Below are 14,043 nucleotides of genomic sequence, written 5' to 3' on the forward strand. Positions count from 1 at the left end.
CAGAGGCATGAATGCCTGGGTTATATAGCCGGAAGAGACCCTGAGATTCATTCACTGAATGTCATAACAATAATAATAAACATTTACTAAGTGTTTCTTCTATGTGAGTAGGCTCTGTACTAAGCATGTCACATGAATTATTTATTTCTTGTCCTAACTCTGAGAGAGGCCATACTATATTACCCTGTTTTTAAGAAGAGAAAACAAAGGCTGACGAAGTAGACAGAATAATGGACCCTCAGAGATGTTCACATCTTAAACCCCCCAAATTTGTGAATATGTTATCTTGACAAAAGGGACTTTATGGATGTGATTAGGTTAAGGATCTTGAAATGGAGAAATTAGCCTGAATTATCCTGGTGGGCCCAATGCAATTATTTGGAGTCCTCATAAAAGGTTGAGGATTTGAAGATGGAGGCAGAACCCACACACCAAGGAATGCGGGTGGCCTCCAGAAGCTAGAAGCGGCAAGGAAATGGGCTCTCCTCTAGAGCTTCCAGAAGGAACGCAGCCCTGCCAACACTCTAATTTTAGTACAGTAAGACCCACTTCAGACTTCTGGACCTCTGAACAGTAAGATAATACATTTGTGTTGTTTTAAGCCACTACACTGGTGGTTATTTGTTAGAGCAACAAGAGGAAACTAATACAACTGAGAAGGGTGAAGAAATTTTCATAAGATCACATTGCAGGTAGTCACAGAACCAGGATTTGTACTTAACAAGTCTCTCCGGAGGCTTCCTAGCCATCAGGCTGCACTACCTCCCTGTTCCTCCCTAGACTCTACTAGCTCCTAAGTATCCTTTAGAGAGGCCTACTGTGATTCCTAATTTTAATGATTTAATTTTATCTTCAAGTTAGTTGGTGTTATTATCCTCATTTTGTTGATGAGGAAACTCAGGCTTAGAGAACTGAAATTTAAAGCACTCAAATTTAAAGAACTCAAATTTGAACCCACGTCAGTCTAACTGACCTTTGTTCCAACTTTTAGCCTCTTCATCATATTGCTATTTGACTAATATTTATTATGTATCAGACATTACTCAATATTTAATAAATTGACTAATATCAGGAAAGTACAGACTAATAATATATTAACTAATATCAGACATGAATATTAGTGAATATTTATTGCATATCTGATAAATGCCAGCATAAAACAGAAACTCAAATTTGAGTACTTTGGACCTTAGTAATTCTTGAAGACACCTAGAAGGCTCACAGAGGAGTCACTGTATCGACTATGCTCCAGGAATATTCTGCTCCAAAGGGTTGGTGATGAAATCCTTGGACATAAAGTTACCTTGATAAAAGCTTTGCAAACTCATGAGTTTCCTGATAAGAAGTAGCTAGGCTACACTCTGAAACCATTTAAGTGTCAATATGTTTAGTTAGCTCTGATTGCTTAATTAATATGAACAAATTTAATAGAGGTAAATATAGCAAAGATTATTTTGAGGTTATTAAAATATCAGCCCACATATTTGGCTATCATGATAGAAGAATCATTGCAACCCCAATACCACATATCAAGAACTGCCTGAATGGGAGGATACCCTGCTTATTCTAGCTCAAATATTATGAAACATAAAAGTAGCTAGTTAGCCAAAGGGTATGAAAATGAAGTGCATGCTCCTGGGAACTTTATGATCCCCAAAAGCCAGTACCTCAGTGAATTACATTAACCTAATTAAAATATCACATCCTTTCATTATGTTATTCTTACCATAATATAAAGGACAAAGTTATATACAATACAATTATGTAGAAAATGGACTTGTGCAGACAACCAGAATACAAAGTTAATTTTTGTATTGTAATTCCACCAAGTTAGAGTTTGTAAATGGAACAAGTAAAAATACCCATACATACGTCATGCTCCTCTGATTCATGATGCCTGTGCCTCAAATCACCTCCATTCCACAGACACACTACTAGAAACAGTCACCAGGATACAAAATAAGACTGTGGCACATGAACAAAATATTTGTAGCCAAAAGGCATTAACACTACTGTGGACACTCTTTCTTTTCTTTTCTTTTTTTTTTTTTTTTTGTTTTTGAGACAGGATCTCACCCTGTCACCTAGGCTGCAGTGCAGAGGTGCGATTACAGCTCACTGCAACCTTGACCTCCTGGGCTCAAATGATCCTCCCACCTCAGCCTCCCGAGCAGTGGGGACCACAGGCGTGCACCGTCATGCCCTAATTTTTAATTTTTAAAGTTTTTTCATAGAGACAAGGTCTCACTATGTCACCCATGCTGGTCTCAAAACTCCTGGGCTCAGGATATCCTCCCACACCTTTGAGACCATAACAATCATGCTTGTGATGTGTCAATATGTGTCCACTCAGCAAATCTCTAAATACTGAAAGTACATGTTCCAGATTCCAGCTTCAGTGTCTGCATTTATGGAAACAAATGTCCCCGAACCTGGTGAGAACACAGCAAAAGGACTAATAAGCAGGAGGCTAAGTGTCCCAGAGTGAACAAGCAGTTCCTTTTTAACAAAGCCTTTTTCCCAGTGGTACTCAAGCCATTTCCTGATGGTTCTGGGCACACAGACAAGCAACCACCACTTCACTGTCCTTCAATGCACAGAGGCAATGATGCACTTAATAGCACCAGTGACTTCAAAGATTTAATGAGTCTAAACTACTACCTGGAAATGATTAGACGCTGAAAGAAATAACTACTAAAAAACTGTCCTATAAAAGCTCCCAAAAGGTGGTGAAAAGGATTCTGGGACTTAGAAAGTTTACTATATATGATGAATATCTACTTGGAACTCCCACAGTGTAGGAATCAATCTCAGAGATGCTCCCTTCCAGCTGAGAGCTGTTACATCATTAGGCTTGAAATATGAATCAGTTCTATCTCTTATATAAGGTCAGGACATCTCAAATAAAAGCCAGACCTGCATAACATGTCAGGGCAAACAAGAATGGTGTGTGAATAATGGAGTCACACCAAGAAGTTTCTCACCATTACTTCCCCTCGAGTAATAGGTATCTGTACTACTGTTCCCAACTTGATATTGTCACATGATAGGAACAATGGAACTCAGAAGTCAAGCAATAGGTCCATGGCTGCCTAGTGAAACAGCAAAGCCAAAGCCAGAATTTAACATTTTGGGGTCCTGGTTAGAGATGTTTTTCTGTTTTCTGATTTAGAGATCTATTTCTTTGAGCCAGCTCCTCCTTCTAGTGTAAAAAACACTTCAGAATGCCTATCATGAAATGAATATGGGATGTCAGGGATTGGGAAGGTGAGGAATGAGAGACTTGGAGTTTGCAAGTGATTGTCATAATTACAGGGGTCCCAGAAGTCCTTTCAAAGAAACAAGTCATTGCTCTATGGCACATCTGCCTGGAAATGTTTTAAAGTTCGGTTTTTATTCTCCAAGGTCCATTAATAGTCTGCAAAGCAGGCAAGCAAATGAGACTTTTGAATGACAAAGCTTTTTTTTTTCTAATTATACTTTAAGTTCTGGAGTACATGTGCACAATGTGCAGGTTTGTTACATATGTATACATGTGCCATGTGGTGTGCTGCACCAATTAACTCATCATTTACATTAGGTGTATCTCCTAATGCTATCCCTCCCCACTCCCTGCTCCCCACAATAGGCCCCGGTGTGTGATGTTCCCCTTCCTGTGTCCAAGTGATCTCATTGTTCAATTCCCACCTGTGAGTGAGAACATGCGGTGCTTGGTTTTCTGTTCTTGCGACAGTTTGCTGAGAATAATGGTTCCCATCATTCTCAACCATCATTCTCGACAAAGCTTTTAAAAGTATGATGTGCCTTTGTTTGTCTAAACTTTAGGATTATACCAATATTTTATGGAAGTGTGTGAGGGGAAGACTGTGAGAGTTAAGAATAGAAAACGAACTAGACCTTGCACCTCCAAACAAGAAGACAATGATGATTACTTTAAGTTTTTAAATGTCACTTTTAAAGAAGGACAAATGTGTTTATTTTTAATATAAATCCCACTTATATCCTAATCACAGAGAATCAGTCATGCATATTTTAGTTTGAAAAGCCCAAGCGTAGTATTCCATGGTGTGCAACAATAGAAACAGGACTACTAGAGTGGGGAGGGAGGAAGGGGAGAAAGGGTTGAAAAACTAACTCTTGGGTACTATGCTCAGTACCTGGGTGATCATTCATACCCCAAATCTCAGCATCATATCACACAATATACTCAGGTAGCAAGCCTGCACATATACCCCCTGAATATAAAATAAAGGCTGCAAAAAAAGTTCAAGTGAATTATGCAGCTTTTCTCTGCAAAACTTGTCAGAAGTGATTTGTAACATGATCTCGGAAACTTTCTCTAGGCATGCATTCTGCACTAATCCTTCATTAATGTGCAGCTCCGGACTGTTAACTATGTATGCACAAAACGCTAGAGGTGTGCAAAAAGGCATGACTAGTAGACTGGCATTCCTCACCATCACGCGCTCTCCTCTATCAGACATCCTAAACTCTGAACACGGCACAGGGAGAGATTTGTCACATCGGGACAGCAGATAGAAGGAGAGGATAAAGAGACTAAGGTGCAGCTAAGAGGGAACAGGGTGAAGAAAGACGAGCAGAAGGAGAGTGGCCTCCAGCCCAGCTTCAACAAAGTGCCTGAACTCAGCCTGGTTTACTTGGTAATCTAGAGTTTTAGTAAATCATGTTCTAAATGGCAAAAAGCCAATATGGGCATCTTTGTTTTAAATGAAGTAAACATACTATGTTGCTTTGTTTCTGAGGCTCCTGGAATATCCTCCTCACTAGCTGGGCCTGTACTGTGTGTACCTTCCTCTGTTTAGATATTATGCTTCTATTTTGCAGCTCATATTACATGAGCTAATTTAGTAGACATGCTTGTTGTATCTGATGGCCTCTGGGGTCAACTAAGATGCTTTTTGAGAGAATGGCAAGGAAAAGCAGGATGGACTTCCTACTGCCTTTAATTTGAAGTCCCAAATCCTTAAAGTGGCTTTGTATGTCCGAGCCATCTGGTTCCTAGGCCCATGTCTCTGTGTTCACTCATATGTGCCTCAGGCCCTTTCCTTCTGCTGATCCCATTGCTTGGAATATTCTCTTTTCTCTTCACAGTGCATATCCTAACCACTCTTAGCCCTAAACCTGGCTAGTTCCAATAGGCATGTCTACCACAGTGCAGCTTTTCCTAATTTCTCTAATATACTCTAGTATATACTCGAATATACCCTTTTATGACATCCCCATAATTGTCTAACAGTTATAGCAATTGCAGTCATAAAATCTTTATGAAATGGTTTTTTGTTGGTGTCTGTTTTATTCATAGGACTGTCGGTTTCATGAAGGCGTGTCTCCATGATGTTCACTAGTGCCACTTGTGCCTAAAATGAGTGAAGTTAGGGAGCACTACACTGACTACAGCCGGGTCAGGTGGCTTATACTTCATAGTGGAGAAAAGAAAGAGCTCTGCGAGGACTCCTACAAACAGGACTTAAACAATGCAAGCAGTAATTACAGAATATAAATCCAACGGTATACACACAGGATGAATCGGAGAGGGAGGGAGACTAAAGCCTTGGAAGATTTGACCTGGAAGGGCTGGCAGTGAGAACTCACACATCGAGGCCTATTCCCAAGAACTGGGAGGCTTCGTTTCTCTAAGCATCCCTTGGTTGTATGCATTGTAAGAGGGAGGACACTAAGCAGATGATTCAGTTGGAGCTAAGGGAACTACTTAGAAAACAAGAGAAATCTTTCATTTGTATCCTTATGGCTTCAAAAATATTTATAAGGAACAGAAAAATGTGGTAAGGAGCAGACCGTCTTTAGAAGAAATAATTACTATTTCACTTAAGTGAGGCTTCACAATCACTTTACCAAGTAATTTTGTACACATATATCATTTCACATTTTAAACTATATGTTGTTTGTGGATATGAACTTAGATAACAGCCTTCATAGGTACAACTTGCCTCAATTTCCTTAATACATATTAGCTAGTGCTTCCTTTGATGATTAAGATAGCCTTTTATGTATAACATATACAGTACTGTTTCAGTTAAGCCCCAGATGATTAATTTTGGATAACTGAATATTTTCGAAGAATTCAAATATCCTTAGAATACTAATACTTTCACTATACACCTGTTTAAAAAATGAATACAAATGAACTTTTACTACTCCCTGGTTTTGAATGAAGCCCATTCTTCCCAAGCCATACAAGGTGAGAAATGCTGCCTGCACTATATGCCCTTCTCACAAAACCGATGTCCTGTGGCAAAGTAGGAAGATCAAATTATATGAAGAACAGGAACAAAGTTATCCCCCAGATTTTGTCATTTCTAGAACCAGACAGACTATTTTTAGGTTTTCTAAATCCATTACTGAATTTTCCATCATTACTTTTAAACAGGACCTATGCTCAGATGACTTGGTTGATTCACACGGTTTTTGGCCAAAATGTACTATGAACACTTTTTGGAGGTTCATAATATCATGTTTATTTTAATGCACAATTTTGAATATCCCAAGAACATACTGGGCAAATGTATTTTAATCCTAAGAAGTTCAAGGCATTTAAACGAGGCCTTAAATTTCAGAATACTGAGATTTTTACCTTTAAAAAGTTGACTTTATCGTCTCTGTCCACCCTACTGATTTTAGACCCCGGAATTCTGTCTGTACAATCTTCCATTTTTTCCCCTTATCTGTGACTCCATTTTAAGATCCATGACAAAATAGCTATGAAAAATAATGAAATTCCTCCTTTGGTGATAATATAAATGGGAAATGTACCTCCTGAAATGTTTTGCATGAGCGGATTTATTCATATTAATTATGGCTCATATATAATTCATTTGAAAAGATTCTCCTACAGCTTTTAGAAATGAAATCTCTAAAAAATGAAAACAAATGACAAATAGTGCATGCATACATACGCGTAATGTGTGAATACTCATTAGGGAAAGTAACATTTCAGAATTTAATGTGGTATTGCTCTCCTTTATAAGATTTATCAGTGTTAGCCAATCTGAAGGTGCAGCTACAAACTACAGTACTCAGTCATTAGTGTTTGTGAGAGCTCTTCACATGCAGGGCATTGAACCAGAATTTTCAACTTCACGGTATAGATGTCCTCTAGGTATATTTTCTGTATGTTGGACACTGTTTTCCTATTGGCTTCAATTGAATGAGAAATAAATTCCAAAGGTAGTAAAGTCAAAAGAAGTGGTGTCTCTGGGGGTGAGTTGGGGTGAGGATCCTGTGTGAGATAACAAAAGGAGATGAAGGTGAAGAAGTGGCTAGCTTCTCATGCACTGTTTTAGCCATCTTATTTGAAGAGTACACCTTAACAGTTAGGTTGTGGGAGGGACAGCATTAGGAAAAGTAGCTAATGCATGCTGGGCTTAATAGCTAGGTAATGAGTTGATAGGTGTAGTAAACCACAATGGCACATGTTTACCTATGTAACAAACCTGCACATCCTGCACATGTACTCCAGAACTAAAAATGAAAATAAAAATGTTAGGTCCAGAGACAGCTGCCTCTTCTGGCTGGTCCACAGAATGATAACGTGTTGCAACATGAGGCCAGGCAATGAAATAATGCAATGAACTGCAAAGAGTCACATGAATTAATAGTAATAATAATAATAAAAGAAAATCAACAGCAAAAAAATCCATTAAAAAATGTCTTTGTGCTCTTCTTGGTCTATAACACACATCCTTTAGTCCCTAAGAGCCTAGCATATAAGGTTGCCACACTTGGCAAACAGTTTTTTAGTATAGGTGTGATGGTTAATACTGAGTGTCAACTTGATTGGATTGAAGGATACAAACTATTGATCCTGCTTGTGTCTGTGAGGGTGCTGCCAAAGGAGATTAACATTTGAGTCAGTGGGCTGGGGAAGGCAGATCCACCCTTAATCTGGTAGCTACAATCTAATCAGCTGCTAGCAAATATAAGCAGGCAGAAAAATGTGAAAAGGAGACTTCCCTAGCCTCCTGGCCTACATCTTTCTCCTGTTCTGGATGCTTCCTGCTCTCAAACATCGGACTCCATGTTCTTCAGTTTTGGGACTTGGACTGGCTCTCCTTACACATGTATATATATGTATGTGTGTATATATATTCTATTAGTTCTGTCCTTCCAGAGAACCCTGACTAATACAGATTTTGGTACCAGGAGTGGTTCTAGAGGAAAAGAATATTAAGAATGGAGTTGTTTCATTGGTTTTGAGGTTTCTGGACTTGGCTGCTTAATATGATTAGACCACAGTATGCTAAGGACTCTACTTCTAATAGTATGGAGAACACTGATAGTCCTTGGTGTGAACTGTTTAAAGAGTTATGCAAAATAAATGCATTTAACACTCCTGATTCACCGCTCCTGAGAGGCAAGGAGTTTAGAGACTCTATACATAATACCTTTGACCATATGTGGAGAACCAAGGAACATAATGAAGCTGGTTGGTTACTTCTAACTTCAGTGGACAGAGTGATGAAAGAAAATGATGAACTCGGGGATTCTGTCTCCCAGCGTCAGAAGCAGATACTGAGCCTCAAATCTGCTAAGATTTCCCTGAGTGAGAGTCTTATCTCCTGTAGAGAAAGAGCTGAAATTGTGGAAAAACAGACACAAGCTCTTATCACGCAAGTGGCTGACCTGCAATGAAAGATGCATGCATAGCCTCACCAGGTGACTACTGTTAAAGTGAGGGCATTGAAATGGGACCCTGCAACTTGGAATGGGGACGTGTGGGAAGACTCTGATGAAACTGAGGACACTGAGTTTGTAAACTCTGATGAACCTTTTTTTGCCAGAAGAGCTTTCCCATCCTCAGTAGAGGCAATATCCCATCTCTGACTCATACTGCCATCAGCCTTTCCACCTTTGTCTGAAGAGATAAACCCTGCACTGCCTGAGGCAACAGTGACTCTCCTGAGACAGTTGTCAAGCAAGATAATGTTGATTCTCCTCAGGAGCCACCCTCAATACCTCTGTTTGCTTCTAGACCTATAACTAAAGTCGCAGCAGTCCCGTACAGGTGAGGTTGAGAGTGTGACCCATGAGGAGGTGCTCTACACTCAAAAAGAACTGCTTGAGTGCTCTAATTTATATAAACAAAAATCTGGAGAACAGGCATGGGAATGGATTTTAAGGGTGTGGGATAAAAACATAGAGTTGGATCAGGATGAATTTTTTAATTTGGGCCCACTAAGTAGAAACTCTGCTTTTAATGTTGCAGCTCAGGGAGTTACAAAAGATTCTAATACTTTATTTGCTTGGTTAGTTGAAATATGATTAAAAGATGACCCATTGTGAGTGAGCTGGAAATGCCTGATCTCCCAGGTTTAACATAAAGAAAGGGATCCAAAGGTTAGACAGATTGGGATGGTGGAGTGGATTAGTCACTTTAGACCTACCCATCACAGCTGGGGGGGTCTAGAAGATATACCCTGGACCAATGCCTTGTGAAATAGATTTGTGAGGGCAGCACCTGCATCTTTGAAGAGCCCTATAATTGCTCTTCTCTGTATGTCAGATCTAATGTTGGGAACTGCAGTCACTCAACTATAAAATTTAAATACAATGGGCATAATTGGATCTCGAGGTAGCAGTGTCCAAGTCAGCACTCAACCATCAAACGCATGGTGGGCATAGCTACTATAATGGACAGCAGAAGCAGAGCTTCAATCAGAATAGTCTGACTTGTGTAGTGCTCTGGCATTGGCTAATTAATCACGGTGTTCCTAGAAGTGAAACTGATAGGAAGCCTACTGCATTCCTACTTAATTTATACAAGAAGACAACTTCTAGGTCAAATGGACAAAAGACTAATTTGAATTATAAAACCAGAGAATCACAGTCCCTCAATCAATTTCCAGACTTGAGCCAGTTTGCAGACCCAGAACCCCTTGAATGAAGGGGAGGCTGGCTCCTCTTGAGGAAGAACCCCACTACATTACTGACAATTCATGCAGAGAATCTTTCTCCCATTCTTCCCCCAAGGAGACTTCCAGCCTTTTACCAGGGTAACTGTGCACTGGGGAAAGGGAAATGATCAGACATTTCAGGGACTACTGGACACTGGCTCTGAGCTGACATTGATTCCAGGAGACCCAAAACGTCACTGTGGTCCTCTAGTTAAAATAGGGACTTATGGAGTTCAGGTAATTAATGGAGTTTTATCACAGGTCTGACTTGCAGTGGGTCCAGTGGGTCCCCGGACTCATCCTGTGGTCATTTCCCCAGTGCCAGAATGCATAATTGGCATAGACATACTTAGCAGCTGTCAGAACCCCCACAACAGGTATATCCCAAATATTGAATAGGACTCACTTATACTAAAAAATATTCACCATTTATCTGAAATTGCAATTTAACTGGGCCTCTTGTGCTTTATCTAATATTCCTACTAACATAGCACTTTAGACTTAGAAAATATTTGTTGGGTGATTTAATTTCCTTTGCTTGGGATTATAGAAGAGTGTCTTTTCCAGCTTGCTGATTTTTATTTTTGCCATGGATTTTTTTTTTAAATTCAAACGAATTCCATAACCTAAGTCAAGCTTCTAAAATGTAAGCAGGGAGGTGCTCTCACAGGGAAGGAGAACAGAACCCAGCTCAGTCCAGGTTGCATCCCTTGCTACTGTTTGACATTTGTTTCTTTAGCTTAGGCTTCTCATTTTAGATGAGGAAAGGAGGATCACAGAGGAAGGTGACTGCAAATCCAGTGTCTTTGCTTTGGATCACGATGTCTCGGCATATACAGGTGACTCTGCTGTATAAGAATGAGTTATATTCCTAGAGTTAATTTACAAGCTTCATTACAGCACAGAGCACATTGTCCTCTTCAGAAAAAAGCTATAACACTAAAGTTAGATTATTAGGCAATCCAACAAGTTAGCTGAAAAACAAAATACCCGCCATGAAAAATATAAGGGGGAAAAATAAACTATTTCAAATAAATTATGGCTAAGATAGGTTTTACTGGACTAGTCTGAAAATGTACTGATCATAGTGTTAGTGAGACAGTGTGGAAGCAGGCAAATAAATATTCTATTTTTTTTTTTTTTCAGCTTCAGGGATAATGATAAGTAGAACGTGAATAGGGAGGAGACTGATTGGGCTGTGAGAGTAGAAAATGCACAGAAATAATGAGTGAATAAAGAAATGGAGTCTCTGCTAATCTTTCCCAAACAGACAGCTGACAACGTTCCAACAACATCTTAAGTGTTTTCATCATCCCTCACGTGCCCTGTCATTTCTTTCTCCTATAAAGTCAAACCTCTAAAGAAAGAAAAACCCTCCACATTTAACACTCTCCATTTGTCCATTTATCTATTCATGAATACAATAAAGAGTTAAATATGTGGGCCAGGCACTGTACAAGGCACTGATGACACCCAGGTAAACAAGACAGAAACAGTTTCTGCCATCAGGGAACTTCAGGAAGACATACATTAAGAGATGATTACACAAATAATTAAGTATAATTGTGATAAGTGACACTCAGAGATGTACAGTTACTGCAAACACTGGCTACCTAATACAGAATCATCATCATCATCATTTCTTCATTATGCACTTGCTATGTGCTGTACATTGTATAAAGTACTGTATATCCCTTTTATCTAAAATTCGCAAAATCTTGAAAAATAGCAAGGTAGAAATTATTACCGTTTTCAAAAGATAACAGATAACCCGTTTTTTCCTATTTAGAGCTTTGAGAGGAGGCTTCCAGAGGAGGCCATTGGAAGACCCTTTGTTCTGGGCATCTTGATGCATTTGAGTATGAAAACTTGGAACAAGCACGGAAGAGAGCTAAATTTCTCTGCATGGTAAGAGGGAAAATATTTGTGTTCCTAGGAAACAATCTAGAGGCATATGTGAAGAGTGAAAAAAGAAGATAGAGGTTTCTGGAGAGACCACAAAGGCTATGAGGCTTCCCACACCAGTCCTTGCCAACCCCAAACCTTCAGTGAAGGTATTGGACACACCAACATGAGTGGGCTCTTTGGTGGTCACTAGTGAAGGGACAGAGCTTCACTTGCAATTTGATAAAGGGTGAAAAAAGAATACAATGTACGTAGATATTAGGGTAAGAGGAATAACAGATTAGGGGACAGTAACCCTAAGATTCCCAAAGGTGGTGAACAGGGTTCGAATTGGTTTGAGCCAACTTTACGTGAGCGCTCAAGGGACTAGGAAGTCCCAGCTGACAACTGGGTTATCCAAATGAGGACACACAGACACAGAGAGGTCCCAGAGCCACGGAAATTACTATATTTGAACCCAAATCTGACTCCAAGGTCTATATTCTTCCTACTTTGCCACGTTCCCTCAGTTTTTGTCAAGAAGAAAAAAGGGGCCACAATGCAACACTTCTGACCTGTGATTCTTGAAGGAATTAGCTCCAGACTAACCAGAGTACAGGCTGGCCATTCTCACATCAGAGCCCCCCAGCAACTGTGTACTGCTTTAACACTTCAAGTTTAAAGCACTTTTGCATACATTACCTCATGCATGGAATTTTACTTCTTCTGAATGAAGAACTAAATAAATTGTGCTAAATAAATCTCAAGCTGTTGTCAGTGCTTTTCACTACAAATTCCTCACCCAGCATTTCCTCCATGGGTATTATCTGTTAAGTGCAGCTTTGCCCAGCGCGGTCACTCAGCTGGGGAGCAAATGCAGAACTTGGATTTGTTGTGCTGTAGACAGGCTTCAAGAGCAACTTGTACATCCTGTAGGCTTCGGAAAGAAAACTGGGGACACAGTGTCCTGGTTCAAGCAAATGCCTACATTTATTTTTGGAATTATTCCTTGGAACTGTGGAGAGATGAGTTTTTTCATGCAGAACCAAGGACAACAAACATCAAGGTTAAGGAAACACAAACCTTGAAGTCTTAAAGCTCTTCTCAACTTATCCAGTGTGTCCTGGAGGTTTAATCACTGGGTAGAGTAAATCCTCGGCAGGTATAAATAACCTTAGGTTTCTTTTAGATTGTCTGCTTTGGCTGGGGAACTGCCAGATCTACAATGACTGTTATTTCTAGTTGCCGTTTATGTCTCTCTACCTTGAATTTCCCATCTTCCGTATTTTCTTTGTGTCCTAATTTGGAGTGTGTTTACTTTTGTATCTTTGAGAGTGCCTCATATGCCATGGAAAATACTCTTTGAATGCCCAGTATGGAATGTGGCCAGCCTCCCTCAGAAGTTTTAAAAATTTGAATGTTAAATTATTTTAATATATTTGAATCCTACATCTGATTTTAATGTGTGAAAAATGTACAACATTGTACCTTAGTCACACACTCTGACATCCTGTTCTCTTACTTAGCTCTCCTCAGAGCAGGGTTCTGAAGGGAGAGAGCAGCAACTGGTCATGTATAGGAAGGTATTAAAACTTCTAGTTGCCCCCGTGCCATTTCTCACACACAGAAACGCAGAATGCCTCTCTCTGCCCCTTGATTGCAGGTAAAGCAGCCATAAGAACTCAAGAAAGACAAAACATTTTAGAGGGGAGGTTTGACGATGACACATTGTCATCAATCAGACACATTGAGTTTAAACTCAATCAGACACATTGAGTTTAAATCTCCTTGCTGCCATGTACTACCTGCATGTACTTGAGCAAATAACTTAAGTTTTTCTTACCCTCCATGTCCTTATTTGAAAGTGCACATAATAATTTACCTTATATAATTCCATGAGGACCGACTAAGATGATTTTGTAAGACATTTGGTATTATGCCTATGAGTTTCTGCCTTGACATTGGCATCATACTCTCTTTTCCATATTCCTTTTCCTCTTTTCTTTTCTCTCGTGAACTCTATGGGACTCTCTTCCAGGTAATTGTGGTGGGGCTGCCTGTGTTTTCCTTCAGACATAGAGATGCACAACTGAAGGGACCCTGGGTGTCAAAATCCCCCTCCCACTTGACCATGGTGACCATTCAGGGCTGTACACACACCCCAAGCCAGGCTTTGTCACTTACTTGCTGGGATCTTTGGATTATTAAGAAAAATCCCCTGCTGGGA

The 14,043-nt window shown here is 39.7% G+C and overlaps 1 protein-coding gene and 1 long non-coding RNA gene across 51 annotated transcripts in view; one reads left to right on the plus strand and one right to left on the minus strand.

The window, feature by feature from the left end:
- Positions 1-6,801, plus strand: part of LOC114673690 (uncharacterized) — a 31,086-nt gene extending 24,285 nt beyond the window's left edge. Inside the window, exon 5 of the long non-coding RNA XR_013408221.1 lies at positions 5,324-6,801. This is a non-coding gene — a long non-coding RNA (uncharacterized LOC114673690). The remainder of the gene's footprint in view (positions 1-5,323) is intronic.
- The window catches only part of DTNA (dystrobrevin alpha), a 412,319-nt gene that overhangs the window by 148,366 nt on the left and 249,910 nt on the right, over positions 1-14,043 (minus strand). The gene's annotated exons all lie outside the window — the stretch shown is intronic.

The sequence above is a fragment of the Macaca mulatta genome, chromosome 18 (assembly GCF_049350105.2).
Source record: "Macaca mulatta isolate MMU2019108-1 chromosome 18, T2T-MMU8v2.0, whole genome shotgun sequence".
Classification (NCBI taxonomy): domain Eukaryota; kingdom Metazoa; phylum Chordata; class Mammalia; order Primates; family Cercopithecidae; genus Macaca; species Macaca mulatta.